Source organism: Vitis riparia, chromosome 8 (assembly GCF_004353265.1).
Source record: "Vitis riparia cultivar Riparia Gloire de Montpellier isolate 1030 chromosome 8, EGFV_Vit.rip_1.0, whole genome shotgun sequence".
Taxonomy (NCBI): domain Eukaryota; kingdom Viridiplantae; phylum Streptophyta; class Magnoliopsida; order Vitales; family Vitaceae; genus Vitis; species Vitis riparia.
Window position 1 is genome coordinate 10318267 of NC_048438.1, and position 16665 is coordinate 10334931.

The window sequence follows — 16665 nt, forward strand, 5'->3', positions numbered from 1 at the left end:
TCTATTACTTATTGTATAGTCAATCATTATAAAACATTTGGAAATAGATTAAAAAGTCATAGATAAAAAAACAAACAACCAAAACACATATTTAAGTGCTTATATCCCAATAAAGTAAAACACATATTTAAGTACTTATATCCTAATAAAGTTGCATGTAATTAGGTGGGAAAACTTTTTTTTTTTTTAATATTTGAACGCTCCGGAGTGTTAAAATAGTTTGTTCTATTTGTTGTATGAGTGAAATCTTTAATGCAAACAACATTAATTCAAGAATTTAAAGATAAAATAATTGATGTAATAGTACACTAAGTTTTAATGTGATTGGGCTAACTATGCCCATATCCATAAATGATAGAAAATTATTTCATTATACTATAGAAAATATTACAAAAGAGATAATCAAATACAATTATTAGATTTTCGAAACATTTCATATTTCCCCACTTTTTGTATTTACACCCTAAATCACAAGTCTGTTCGCTCCATGTGAGTATCTCTCATCATTCCTCACATCCTTATCCACTTCATATGGTCTCTACATGCCCGTTCCATCTCATAATCTTTTTCACCTTATGATTTAGAATTTTTATAGGAATATTTTTAACAACTTTTCTTATTTTATAAGTAAATCTAATATTATAATAATATATCAATTTAGAAAATATTCTATACAATGTTCTTTACAAATAAACTATTAATTAGGAATTTGAAACACTTTCCAATATTATTAATGTAAATATTATTAAGTCTTACATTTTTATTTACTTATTAAAATGTCTATGAAATTAATTATGATGTTACTTTTTATTTTATACAATTAAGATAAAAATATTTGAATACTAATAATTAAAAAAATAGTAATTTAACATATTTGGAAATATAAAAAAAAAAAAAACAAAAATTTATTACAATAAAAAATTTACCATGATTAATTATGTAATTAGTAAGAAAATTTATAATTATATTTGGTTATTGAGAGAAGTTAATACTTTTTAAAATATTTGTTGAGATATTAGGAATGTTTAGATATTAGGAAAATTGAGATATTAGAAATGTTAAGATATTAGGATATTAGTTGTTCTTTTCTTATATCATTCATTCCTTGTATCATTCTTTCCTTTTCTTAGAATGGTAATTACCCTCTATATATACTCTGTATATGAATAAATGAAATAATCAATGAAAAACTACCATTCATCAATTTGAAGTTGGTATCAGAACCATGGAACTAAAATCCTGGATATTTTGTCGGTAAGGCCAGCCATCGCACCTCTTTCGCGATAAAAAAAAAAGAAAAAAAAATGAGTGAAAAAATACTATTGTTTTTCAATTTGAAGGTACTTTTTATCCAGGAATTATTTTGACTAAATCAAACTATGACGTTTGGTCACAACTCATGGAGATGCATATTGCCGAACGGGAAAAACTTTCCTACATTCAAGGTAAGATAAATCCATCAAAAGAGTTAGAAGATGGATATGAAAAATGGTATGCTGAGAATCAAAAGGTGAAGAGATGGTTGTTAATGTCCATGAGTCCAGAAATTATGAAGCGTTACTTATGCTTACCCATCGCTCAAGAAATTTGGAGTGCATTATCAAAGGTCTTCTATGATGGAAGTGATGAATTACAAGTTTTCACTTTGAATAAAAAAGCCTTCATTGCCAAACAAAGCGACAAGTCTCTTTCTAAATATTATGGAGAGTTAACTGAAATTTTTTGCGAATTGGATCATCGGGATAAGGTAGTCATGAAAGACCCTGAGGACATTGCAGCATACTAGAAATCCATTGAACGACAACGGGTGCACATCTTTCTTGCTGGATTGGATGGTGACTTTGAGGAGAGATTCTACGCAAAGATCCTCTTCCCGATTTGGAAGAATGCTATGTACTGATTTGACGAGAGGCAGTGCGTCATGCTAGTATGAAAGCAAAATCTGACAACCTTGACACCTCAGCTATGGTAGTCCGATAGCGATCAACCCAGAAGTGGCAGGACCAATTCAAGACCAACCATCTTAAGACAGACCCTAATATTGATAAGTCAACCTTCAAATGCACTCACTGCAATAAGACTAGTCATACCAAGAGTCATTGCTTTGAAATTGTGGGATATCCAGACTGGTGGGATCATAATCTTGATCAACGGAAGAAGGATTCCAAGAAAACCTCGATTGCAATTGTTGCCGAAATAAAAACAGAGGCTAATGTTGCTAAGAAAGCCTCTGCATTGGTAGCCACTAAAAATTATGGTAGTAAGTTTTTAAATACTTTTACACCTGTTATTAATAGTGCATGGATGATTGATTTTGGTGCTACAAATCATATGACTTTTGATTCTAGACAGGTCTAACCCCTTAGACCTTCGTCATAAAAAATTGTTTCCACAGCCAATGGTAACACAACCCCAGTCATTGGGGAAGGATCCTTAACTCCACACTGTCATAATAGAGGTATTCCTAAACCCACATATGAACCTAAATTGTCTACCAAAGTCAAATATCCCATGAGCAACTATGTGTCTAACCATCATTTGTCTGAATCAAATAAGTCATTTGTAAATCAATTATCTACTGTAGTTATTCCTAACAATGTCCAGGAAGCCTTAGCTGATTCAAGGTGGAAAGCAGCCATGAATGAAGAGATGAAATCATTGTAGAAGAATGAAACATGGGAACTCGTAGAATGTCCACCAGGAAAGAAGCCAGTTGGGTGTCGTTGGATCTATATTGTGAAGTACAAGGCATATGGTAGCATTGAACGATTTAAAACAAGACTGGTAGCAGAAGGGTACACTCAAACTTATGAAATTGATTACATAGAGACATTTGCACCTGTAGCTAAGATCAACATATTACTATCTTTAGTTGCAAACCTAGATTAGCCATTACAACAATTCGATGCGAAAAATGTCTTTCTGCATGGCGAGTTATCTAAAGAAGTATATATGGATCTTCCACCAGGATGTATGGTGTTAGAAAGCAATGTTAGAATGTGTGCAAATTGAAGAAGTCATTGTATGGGTTGAATCAATCCCCAAGAGCATGGTTCGGAAGGTTCACAAAGTCAATGAGAGCTTTTGGATATCGTCAAAGTAATTCAGATCACACTTTGTTCTTGAAAAAACAACATGGTAAGATTACAACACTCATCATATATGTGGATGACATGGTAGTTACAGGAAATGATCCTGAAGAAAGAAAAGCTCTGCAAAATTATCTATCTAGAGAATTCGAAATGAAAGATTTAGGTCATCTGAAATACTTTCTTGGGATTGAAGTTTCTCGATCAAGTGAAGGAATTTTTCTGTCTCAAAGAAAGTATGCCTTAGATCTTTTACAGGAGACTGGAATGTCGGGATGTCAACTTGTTGATACACCAATAGAAGAAGGTCTGAAATTGTGTGTTGAGCCTAATCAAGTATCAACCGATAAGGGAAAATACCAGAGACTTGTGGGGAGATTAATGTACTTAGCTCATACAAAACCAGATCTTGCTTATGCATTGAGTGTAGTAAGTCAATACATGCATAATCCTGGAGATCAACATATGAATGCAGTCATGCATATTTTGAGGTATTAAAAGAATGCTTATAGGAAGAGAATTTTGTTCACTAAAAATGTTGATCATCAGAGTATAAAAGTATATACTGATATTGATTGGGTCGGTGCAGTGGATGATAGATGATCTACATTTGGTTACTTTACCTTTGTAGGTGGTAATCTTGTGACATGGAAAAGTAAGAAGCAGAATGTTGTCGCCTGTTCAAATGCAGAAGCGAAATTTAGGGGTATGACTCTAGGACTTTGTGAGGCATTATGGCTAAGACTTTTCTTACAGGATTTAGGTTACCTATCTAGGTAATCAATCCGATTGTTTTGTGACATAAAGCCTCATGTGATATTGCTCACAATCTAGTACAATATGATCGTACAAAGCATGTCGAGGTGGATAGATTTTTCATTAAGAAGAAGTTGGATGATAAGATTGTGGAATTGCCTAAGATTCGATTAGAAGATCAATTGGCCGATATCCTCACCAAAGCTGCGGTCTCAAGTCGAGTGTTCTCAAAATTTTTAGACAAGCTGGGCATGTGTAACATCTATGCACCAACTTGAGGGGGAGTGTTGAGATATTAAGAATGTTGAGATATCAGGATATTAGTTGTTCTTTTCTTATATCATTCATTCCTTGTATCATTCTTTTCCTTTCTTAGAATGGTAATTACCTTCTACATATACTCTGTACATGAACGAATGAAATAATCAATGAAAAACTACCATTCATCAATTTGAAGTTATTAATTTTTTTTTTTTTTTTTATTTCTCACCAATGTTTTGAAAGGCGCTCTTGAGGCGCACTCTAGGGCGAGACGTCTAGAAAATGCCTTAAGGCGTTGACACAACAACGTTGAACACAAAACTCAAACGCCTTTTCACTTGAAGTGTTTTAGAAGCGCACCCTACGTACACATTTCACGCCTTGCTCACTAAAGTGTGAGCTTTGGTTTGCTAAGGTGGCTAAAAATAAAAAATAAAAAAAACAACTTACCGTTGAAGACTTTATAACCCTACAAACACATTGAAGACTGAAGAGGGAACAAAGAGAATGAGTTGAGGGAAAAACCTAACCCTAACCCTAGCTCTTCATGGTTCATATCTTCGATGACCTGAAGATCAACTTCTTCTTCGACAACCTGAAGATTGACTTCTTCTTAGGCAAAAACACTGAAGTGTTGCTCTTCTTTTTCACTCTGACGACTTCATCTTGACAGAAGTTCTCATTCGACGACAACACAACGTGAAAAACTACATCTTCTTCATCTCGATTCTCAATAGGTAGGTCTTTTCTCTCTGTCGCTCACCCTCTCTTAGTCTCACATAGTCACACAGTCACACCATTTTCATCTCCCATTTTCTCTTTATTTTTCACTCTTTTTAGTGTCTAATTTCTCATAACTTCAACAACATTATTTTTCTTCTCTAGTTCTTTACCTTTATTTTTTTTTTCCTCACAACAATCTCAAATAAATCCCAACAACAACCTTTATTACACCCTGCAGCAGCCTTTATTGCACCTTCCAACAACCTTTATTGCACCCTACAACAGCCTTTATTGTACCATGCAATAACCTTTATTGCATCCAACAACATTTATTGTACTTGGCAGCAACGTTTATGTATGCACAGTGCAGTAAAGCTAAATGGTGCACTGGACCATTTTTTAAACAATGCACAATACTAAAGTTTTAAAGAGGCATCCAACAAGATCTTTTAAACAAGGCACCTAGCAGTGTTTTTCTAAACAGTGAACCCAACACTGTTTTTTCACTCTTTCATATTTTATTTTTAATTTTTAATTGTTAATTTATATTTCAATTATGTTTTATAATTATTTTTAAAGTCAATTATCTAATGAAATTTAATTATTATTGTTATTATTATTTTTTAGAATGAGTTCCTCTGATTCGAAAGCTTCACGAAAAGATTTTGTGTGGAAATATGTTATTGAAGTCTCCAAAGAGAAGTATATACGATGTAAGTTTCGTAATCAAAGATGTGTGGGAGGGGTGAATAGACTCAAACATTACTTAGCCGAAACTCATCATGACATGAAACCATGTACCAAAGTTAGTGAAAATGTTAGATTGGAATGGCAAGAGGCATTGAGCAATTATAAGGGACAAAAATAAAAAAGAAATGAATTGCTCCAAGAAATTGGTGTGGGTCCAAATGAGAGTGCTTTCTCTAAAACAATGGGGACATTGCGGAGTGGGAGTGGTAGTGGTAGTGAGAGTGGTAGTGGGAGTTTATATGGGAGTGGGGAACCTATACCTAGGGGACCCATGGATAAATTCGTCATTTCACAACCTAGACAAAGTACTTTTAATTCTAAGTAGAAGCTAGAAGAAAGGAAGGAAGTGTGTAAAAAAATTGGTCGGTTTATATACTAAAAAAGTCTCCCATTTAATACAGTGAATGATTCTTATTGGGTTCCTATGGTTGATGCAATTGCAAATTTTAGGCCTAGGTTTAAGCCTCAATCTATGCATGAATTAAGGATATGGATTTTGAAAGAAGAGGTGAATGATATAAATATCATGATGGAAGTGCACAAAAAAGCTTGAAAGCAATATGGATGTTCAATTATGTCAGATAGTTGGACAAATGGAAAGAATAGATGTCTTATAAATTTTTTGGTGAATAGTCCTATTGGCACATGGTTTTTTAAATCAATTGATGCATCTGATACAATAAAAATGGAGAATTGATGTTCAAGCATCTTGATGAGGTGGTTGAAGAAATTGGAGAGGAGAATGTTGTGCAAGTTATTACTGATAATGCATCTAATTATGTGAATATCAGAATGAGGCTTATGGAAAAAAGGAGAAGATTGTGGTGGACTCATTGTGCTGCTCATTGCATAAATTTAATGTTAGAGGATGTTAGGAAGTTAAATGTTCATGCTAATACACTTTTGCAAGCTAGACAAATGGTGAAGTTCATATATGGGCATTCTTGGGTTCTTAGCTTGATGAGAACATTTACAAAAAATCATAAACTTATTTGTCCACCAATTACATGGTTTGCTACTGCATTTCTTACTCTCCAAAGTAGATGCAAGATGGACTTCGCAACTTCATCGGCCTTTACATGCAATAGGTTATTATCTTAATCTACAATTGCGCTATGAAGATAAGTTCTCTAATGTGGATGAGGTGAGGAATGGATTATTTGAATGCATGGATAGGATGTTGGATTACCAAGAATGTTTAAAAGCTGACATTTAGTTGGATTCATATGACAAAACAATGGGTGGATTTGGAAGCCAAATTAAAATTGATTCTCAAAAATTAAGAAGTCCTACGTGTTAGTGGATGCGTTTTGGGGGTTCCACACCGGAGTTGCAGAAGTTTGCTATTCGAGTCATTAGCCTCACTTGTAGTGCTTCGGGATGTGAGAGAAATTGGAGCATTTTTGAATCGGTAATACTTTTATTTTTTAAAAGAATTTAGCATATGCATTTTTATTCTAATGTTAGAGAACTTTAACTTAATTTTAATATATAATTTTGTTTATATTATTATTTGTAGATTCAAACCAAAAATAGAAATAGACTCGAACATAAAAGGTTAAATGCTCTAGTGTATGTGAGGTACAACACTAGATTGAGAGAGTGAAGTCTACAAAGGTGTGGAAATATGGGATTATGATTTGTAATTAAGTGCCAAGATTAGAAGGATTGTGTTAGGATACTTTCTATTTTATGGATGAGAGAATCTCTCCTTGTGTTAGGATACTTTCTATTTTATGGATGAGAGAATCTCTCCTAATTAGTTATTGTTTCCTTAGAGATAGTGATTGTGCATATTATATGGCTTAGATTAGGAATCCCACTTGTATATATATAGGTCCTTTGTATTCAGTTTTGACACAGAAAAAAAGAAGAATATTTTCTTCATGGTATCAGAGCATTCAGATCTGAACCACGTATAAAAAAAAAAAATCATCTTTTTCCATGGAGAGCAGAACGGAAGGATCAAACTCGGAGGTGACGTCCAGACCTGAAGCAGTTCACTCCGGCAGTGCCAGCACCACAGACGGCATCATTCTTCCCATAACAGGTCATAAACTCAATGGGCAGAATTTTATTCAATGGGCTCAATCTGTTCGGATCTTCATCTGCGGGAAAGGTAAGGAAGAATACCTTACGGAAGCCATTGTTCAGCCGAAGGAAGATGATCCAGGATACCGAACCTGGAAGTTGGAAAATAGTATGGTGATGTCTTGGTTAATTAACTCTATGACCAATGACATAGGAGAAAACTTCATGTATTATGGCACAGCAAAGGAGATATGGGATGCAGCTAGAGAGACCTACTCCAACATCGATAATACCTCGGCGATTTTCGAAATCAAGAGTATTCTCCAGGATCTTCGACAAGGAGATTCAACTGTTACCAAATATTTTAATATCCTTACACGGTATTGGCAACAACTCGATATTTATGAAGAATTGGTTTGGAAGTGTCCCGAAGATGGACTCCTATACAAGAAGGTCATTGAAAAGGAACGCATCTACAAATTTTTACTTGGCCTTAATAAGAATTTAGATGAGGTACGTGGAAGAGTTCTAAGTATTAAGCCATTACCTAGTGTTAGGGAAGTTTTTTCTGAAATTCGCAGAGAGGAAAGCAGACAAAAAGTGATGTTGGGAACCCAAAATTCCTCCAAAAATCTTGAGAACTCAGCCCTAGTTGCACGAGGAACCCAATCCAACAACAACAACCACCAAACGAAGAAGAATCGTCCATGGTGCGACCATTGTAGAAAACCTGGACACACGAAAGAGACTTGCTGGCATCTACACGGTAAACCTGCTGATTGGAAACCTTCTCGGCCACAGCAAAACAGAGAAGGCCGAGGTTACACCGCTACAGCCGAAGAAGACACATCTAGCACTAACTCAAATCCTGGACCGTTTAGCAAAGAGCAATTGGAGGCACTACAGAAAATGTTCCAACAGACTCTTCAATCAACTGGAACAACTATTGGTACCGCATCTGTAGCCCAGAAAGGTATTTTTTCCCATGCCCTAAATGTTAGACAGGAAAATCACACTACATGGATAGTGGACTCAGGAGCTTCAGATCACATGACTGGGAATCTCATGGTTTTTCATGAATATACTCCTTGCCATAACAATTCCTCTGTTCGAATTGCCGATGGAACCCTTTTAGGGTATTCGGCACAGGTTCAGTTATTATTTCCAAGGATATTACTCTTCACTCCGTGCTCTATGTTCCGAAATTGGATTGCAACCTATTGTCTATAAGTAGACTAACACAGGATCTTAATTGTGTTACTAAATTCCTTCCTCACATGTGTGAATTTCAGGCCTTGAACTCTGGGAAGAGGATTGGCAATGCTGAGGTGCGTGCTGGACTTTACCTTCTGAGAGCTGAGAAAATTCGAAGGCTACCAATGAAGACTGCTTGTGTAGTTTCCAACCCTAATACCAAGACGGATAGTGTTGTTATGTTATGGCACTACCGATTAGGTCACCCAAATTTTTCCTATCTTGAAAAACTATATCCATCATTATTCAATAAAAATTCCAAAAATTTTCAATGCGAAATATGTCAATTGTCCAAACATACTCGCAACTCCTATTCCATTCAACCATACAAACCATCTCATCCTTTTTCCTTGATTCACAGTGATGTTTGGGGGGCCTCTAGAATCAACAACATTACAGGTTCTAGATGGTTTGTCACCTTTGTTGATGACCACACTCGAGTGACTTGGGTATTCCTTATGAAGAAGAAATCAGAAGTGAGGGAAATATTTGAAAACTTCAACAACATGGTTCAAACACAGTTTCAGGCAAAAATTCAAGTCCTTCGGACAGATAATGCTCGAGAATACTATCACAACACTCTTGGGTCATATCTTCTGGAGAATGGCATCGTACATCAAAGCTCGTGCATTGATACTCCACAGCAAAATGGAGTTGCAGAAAGGAAAAATAGACATTTGATGGAGGTTGCACGATCCCTCATGATAGCTTCAAACGTGCCTAAACAATTATGGGGTGAAGCTGTACTCACAGCAACCTACTTGATCAACCGAATGCCTTCTAGGATTCTTCAATTTAAAACCCCGTGTCAAATCCTCCTCGCTGCATATCCATCCGCTCGAATAATCTCGTCTATCCCAATCAAAGTCTTTGGTTGTACTGCTTTCGTTCACATCCATAAGTCCCTACGTAGTAAACTTGATCCGACAGCCACTAAATGCATCTTTCTCGGGTACTCACCAAACCAAAAAGGATACAAGTGCTACTCTCCAACAACCAAGAAATTCTACATTTCCATGGATGTCACTTTCTTCGAAAATCAACCCTTCTACCCCAAAATTGCAATTCAGGGGGAGAATTGGTCCACAGATGAATTCCAATTCTGGGAAACCGAAATCAGCACTACTTCTCCTTTGAGTTCATCACTGCCTCCTCAAACAGATACTACTCTTTCTGTCCCCGAAAACAATTCCTTGGATGTCCCTTCTGTCATACCTGAGTCAACTACACAAGGCAGTAAAGAGGTAATAGTTTATTCTAGAAAAAATTTAAAGGAAAAGCCTGAGAAACCTCCTCAAAAGGAGCCCGAGGACAACACTTCACCTGAGCAGAACCAAGAATTGGACCAGGATCCAAGCAACCCAAACTCACAACCAGGTAACACAATTTATGATCTAAATTCCAATAATGACCTTGATGATCTTGATCAACCCATTGCTTTAAGGAAAGGTGTAAGATCCTGCACTCAGCATCCAATCAGTAATCATGTGTCCTATGGAAAGCTTTCACAGAATTTCCAAGCGTTCATCACTTCTCTTGAAGATGATCGTATCCCATCCAACATCCAAGAAGCACTTCAACAACCTGAATGGAAGACTGCTGTTCAGGAAGAAATACAAGCATTAGAGAAAAATGGGACATGGGAAATCTCAGAATTACCAGAGGGTAAGAGGCCTGTTGGATGCAAGTGGATATTTACCGTGAAGCACAATCCAGATGGAAGTATAAACAGGTTCAAGGCTCGACTAGTAGCTAAAGGATTTACTCAATCCTATGGCATTGATTATGAAGAGACATTTGCACCAGTAGCAAAGCTCAACTCCATCAGAGTGTTATTGTCAGTTGCAGTAAATTTGGATTGGAATCTGCACCAACTTGATGTCAAAAATGCATTTCTCAACGGAGAACTAGAAGAGGAAGTCTACATGAAGATTCCACCTAGTATGGAAACTCCAGAAAATTCAGGAAAAGTGTGTAAACTGAGAAAGTCCCTATACGGTCTAAAACAGTCACCTAGGGCCTGGTTTGATCGACTGACTAGAGTTGTGAAAAAACATGGGTTCATCCAATGTCAAGCAGATCACACACTGTTTATGAAGCACTCTAAGGAAGGTGAAATGACTTTGTTCATTGTCTATGTTGATGATATTATAATTACCGGAGACGATGAAGAAGGGATAGGGAATCTCAAGAAGCTGCTAGCAAGAGAATTTGAAATCAAAGATCTTGGACAACTCAGATACTTTCTTGGCATGGAAATTGGCAGAACTAAGGAGGGAATTGTGGTCACGCAAAGGAAGTATGTCCTTGATCTACTTCAGGAGACTGGAATGCTAGGTTGTAAGCCAGTGGACACACCTATGGATCCTATTGGTAAGATTGATAAAGATAATGACAGTCATCCAACTGACAAAGACAGGTACCAGAGGTTAGTAGGAAAGTTGATCTACTTAACTCACACAAGGCCTGATATTGGTTTCGCTGTGAGCATGGTAAGCCGCTACATGAACAATCCCACTGAAAGACACATGAAAGCCGTATACAGAATTTTACAGTACCTTAAAAAGAGCCCGGGTAGAGGACTCTACTTCAAGAAAACCTCAAGTAGGGAAGTTGAGGTATTCACAGATGCTGATTGGGCAGGATCCTTGACAGATCGGAGGTCAACTACTGGGTATTGTTCCTATGTGTGGGGAAACTTGGTGACTTGGAGAAGCAAGAAGCAGTCTGTAGTGGCGAGAAGCAGTGCAGAGGCAGAATTCAGGGCAATGGCTCATGGGATATGTGAAGGAATGTGGCTCCAAAGAATACTCAAGGAACTTGGAATTATATCAAACTCCACTATGACAGTTTTATGTGATAACAAGGCTACCATAAGTATTGCAAAGAATCCAGTTCAACACGACAGAACCAAGCACGTGGAGATAGACCGTCACTTCATCAAGGAGAAACTTGAAGGGGGAACAATCAGACTTATGTATATTCCTTCAAGTCGTCAAACAGCAGACATTCTGACAAAAGCACTTCCAAAGGCCACCTACGAAAACATGAAAAGCAAGTTGGGAATGCTAGACATCTACCACCCAACTTGAGGGGGAGTGTGGAAATATGGGATTATGATTTGTAATTAAGTGCCAAGATTAGAAGGATTGTGTTAGGATACTTTCTATTTTATGGATGAGAGAATCTCTCCTTGTGTTAGGATACTTTCTATTTTATGGATGAGAGAATCTCTCCTAATTAGTTATTGTTTCCTTAGAGATAGTGATTGTGCATATTATATGGCTTAGATTAGGAATCCCACTTGTATATATATAGGTCCTTTGTATTCAGTTTTGACACAGAAAAAAAGAAGAATATTTTCTTCACCCTTTCTCAGCTCCAAAAGTCTAATGTATCGTGAGAGAAAAAGGCTCTTCTTTCCCAGCATGAGGGAGGCGGGTGTGATAGGTCAACCTGAGACCTTAGTTAGAAGGAAGCAAAATACCCCCCTTTCTATCAAGCAATGGTACAAACTGAAGCAATAGGACCAATATGCAAATCAGGTTAAAGATCTAGAGCTCCACTATCTGGAGGAAGAAATCCGGGGAATAGTCGCCCTTACTTAAGTGAATTATGCCAGAAGGACAGCATAATTATCGAGTTACACTCCCCCCATTCTAAGAGAATACTTCATTTTAATGGCTACAAGGGCTATAGATTAACACTTGCTTACAAGAAAGAATACAACTCCACTCCAACTGTAGCAGAACTCCAAAAAGAAAAGAAGGAATTGAACTGGTTATTTCAGGATAAATAAATTATAATAAATAAATTGGCTTGGCTCGAAGGCAAAAGGATTAGGAAGTCATTATGGCTGGAGAGGGCAATGAAACAGAAGGAGAAAGAATGTAAGACGATGCTCTTAGCCCTCTTTTCTAGCACTGAAACTTTAGAGGCTTATGCAATTGTATGGGCACCCACTACTTATCCATAGTCTTCTACTGTAACTGGATCTCAAACTGCCTGAAAGGACAAAGAAAGCATTACAACTGCCTATGATGTTACACCCTCGCCAGGGGAAGGCATTAGATTAGCAATAGCTTAATAATGGATTAAGGGATATAACAGAATTCCTACTTGATTAGGGGCACTCACTTAAGTACGCAGGCTTTCAAGCGTATTTACTTGCAGCAGTCTAATTGAAACTCTTGCCCACCTAGCACCTTAAGCATACTTCTATCATGAGCGATTTCCGATTCCGTACTATATGAGTACACATCACACCGTCCGTATGGTGAAAGTCATCAAGCAAAAATAATAGTAGTCGTCTACGTCCGCGAAGTCATTATTTCTTGAGCAAAAAAAGTATATATTTCGAACTTTCGATAGAAAGCTTAGAATAAGAGTGTTTTGCATATTCGGATACCCCAGCATAAATGCTCTAGTGTATGTGAGGTACAACACTAGATTGAGAGAGTGAAGTCTACAAAGGAAACAAAATGTTGATCCGATTTTGGTAGATGAGATTGATTTGGATGATGAGTGGATTGCGAAGAAAGAAGATCCCCTCCTCCCGCTTGATCTTTGTTGGCTTGAAGATAATGAACTCTTTAATGTTGATGCCATTATAATTGTGTCATCCCAAAACCAAGAGACTCAAGCGTCATCAGACAACATGGTTTCTTCACATTCCAACAAAAAAAAAAACATGATAAATTTGCAAGCACTCAAAATTTTAAGTTATAAATTTTGTTAAATTTATTAATGAACTTATAATATTTACACCTACTTTTTATTTTATGTTAGGTAAAAGTGGAGGCAAAGGCAAAGGGAAGGGGTTGAATTTGACACCAATTCATGAAGATGAGGAGTTAGATGAGTTGGGAGGGTTTGATAGTGGGAACTTTCCAACTATTGATACATTGGACGAGGATGATGATGACATTGGAGAGGATGATTTAAGTTGAAACGTTCTAGTAATATGTGTTGAACTCTATTTGATATTTTGTGACTTGGTTATGGTTGTTTGGAACTATTAGTATGATTATCTTTATTTTCTATTGTAAAAGTATGAAACTAGTAAGGTTTTTTTATAATTCTAATGGATTGTTTTCATGTTTTTAATTTATTCTATTTTATTTTTATTTTTTTATATATTATAAATTATTTATTAATTATAAAATAAGGGTCTCAAAAGGCTTATGCCTCAACACTTTGAGGCTTACGCCTCGCCTCATGGGTACAAAAACGCCTCATTTTATACTTTCGCCTTTAAATACTTTGTTTCTCACTAATTTTATACAATGTATTTTTTGACCTATGGATCTATGATTAAAATATGTCTTAAATTGTCTACATTAATTCAATACTTTTTAGATCAAAAAAGAATATCAAATCCTATCTTTTTATTTTCCCAAACTAATTGAAATTGTTGAGTTTAGTGAATATCTAAATGAGTTTGTAAATCATATTTTGGAGTTCTAATAAAAAACTTCATTGAAATTAATAATAGTTGGTTTATTTTTATTTTATTTTATTATATTGTAATAGGTTGAATTATGAAAAACGGCAGTAAATTCAAATCTATTCAAAGTTTTATTATTATTATACTATTATTGTTTTCATTTTTAAATGGAAATTTCAGAAATTTATGGATTTAATTTGTTAAAAATTGGTTGAGTTGTGAGTTAAAAATGGTGTGAGCATATGATTGAACTTTAATTTTAGTTTTGAAACTTTGTAAATTTATTTTAGATTTATTTCTTACCTAAATTAAATGATTAAAGTAAAGAATTACTCAAAAATTTTAAAAATAAATTTTAGCTTTATTTTGTTTGAGAAATTAAGTTTAAGTATGATAGAAAAATTATAAGTTAAAAAAAAAAGGAAAAAAAAGTTTATATTAGAAACATTTTATTTTTTTATTTCTAAAAATAAAATCTTTATACAAAATGATAAAATTTCTCACATAAAAAGTGTGTGCATACTTTAAAAAGGTTTTTTTTTTTTTTTTTTAATTTAAAGAAGTAAAATATTTTCATTTTTTCAATTTTTTTAAAATATAAGATACAATTTATTTTTTTATAAAAATTATTATATTTATTTTTAGGGTTATTTGATTAAAAGAATCATTAAAACCCAATGTTTGAAATTTCATATTTTTTATTTTTTTTGGATTCATTTGAATAAAAATGTCCTTATTATTATTATTTTTATAAAAATAATTTTTTATTTTAAAACTTATATCTAAATATTTAAAATGATAAATGACATTTATGTAAAATAACAAGCTTATTTTTCAAGTTAAAAAACACGAGAATGGTTTTATTTTATAAATTTAGGGGTTATTTTATTCATTTTAACCGATTAATTCTTATTTTTATATAAGAGTTTATATTTCTAAAAGTAAGAAATATAAAGTGTATACTACAGGCCAAAAAATAAAAGTAAAAAAGAAATGGTTATATGAAAAGAATACTTGAAAAGATTGTGATGGACGAAAAGTTGTGTCAAATATAAATAATTGAAAAGATTGCAATTGATGAAATGTCGTGTCAAATAATAGTCCTACCATAGAATAAAGTTTATAGATTGTTCTAGTGGAAGGCTATGGGAAAATTTACCCATTGAATAATTTATCTCAAAATAAAATTTCCTTAATTTATAGCTTTATTTTCATCGTTTTAGTATTCTTTACTAAGAGTGCATGAAATAATTATTCTAAAAAATATGTTTAATTTTTTTAATACTTAAAATATAAAATTTTTTAAATATTAAAAATATTATTAAATAAATACATCCTAAATTAATGAAATTATAGACAATTTTTTGTTACAATTATTCGCTATATTTTATGTCGGCCAAAAAAAGAAAAGAACAGATCTGTCCTTATATGTATTTTCACATTTTGTCCTTTTATATTTTTATTTTTAATTAGTTGGTTTTAATTTTTATTAATATTTTTCATTTTTTCGGCGACATGGAGAGAGAATGTCGACACTTATGAGGTGGAAGGCCCAAAATTGGATCGTAGTCATGATTTTATTCTTGCCACCTGCTCGGGATGACTCCACAATGTGCTCATCTGCCTCCTGACAAAGTCAAATCCTTAATTACCATAATACCCTCGTTTACAAAAAAAAATTTAATCGATCCTGGGAACCATATCCCACCATCGAATCAAATATCAAAGAGGATGATGGAGCAATCAAATACATTACGTTGACAATGATACTTCTTTTATTTTCAAACAAAAGGGCGTTTGGGTAATTATAAAATCAAAATGAATTTCCGATACTGAATCACTGATACAATAATAATGAAATACGGTAAGCGGTAGAAATCAAATCTAAATCAGCGGAGGTCATATGTCATGACCCACGGCGCAATCCAAAGATTCCAAACAAAGAGAAGCGAAAAAACCATGGCGAGATTTGAGGATGCAGCTTGGATACTGACGAGCGTGATTCTAAGAAAGAGCATAAGCCTGTTTCGAGAACTATCTCACTTGTTGGTGGATTTAGTATCCATTCTCTCATCTGCCATACAATTTTCCGGCTTCATCATCCGGCGGCCCGTCGCAGTCTCCAATATGTATCCTCCAATGTCCATCATGGTGTATCGCGCCTGAGATTCAAGGTATGATTATTTTTGAATGATAATTATGGCGTCTTTTTTACTTTTTGCATTTTACCTTGCTGTATTGCGCTGTTTGGTTGATTTTCAGCATTTCATCGGATGTTATAGAATGATGAATACTCGTACTGGTTAACAATTTTCATATGCATGTTAATTTTCAAGCTTAAATTAGAATGGATGA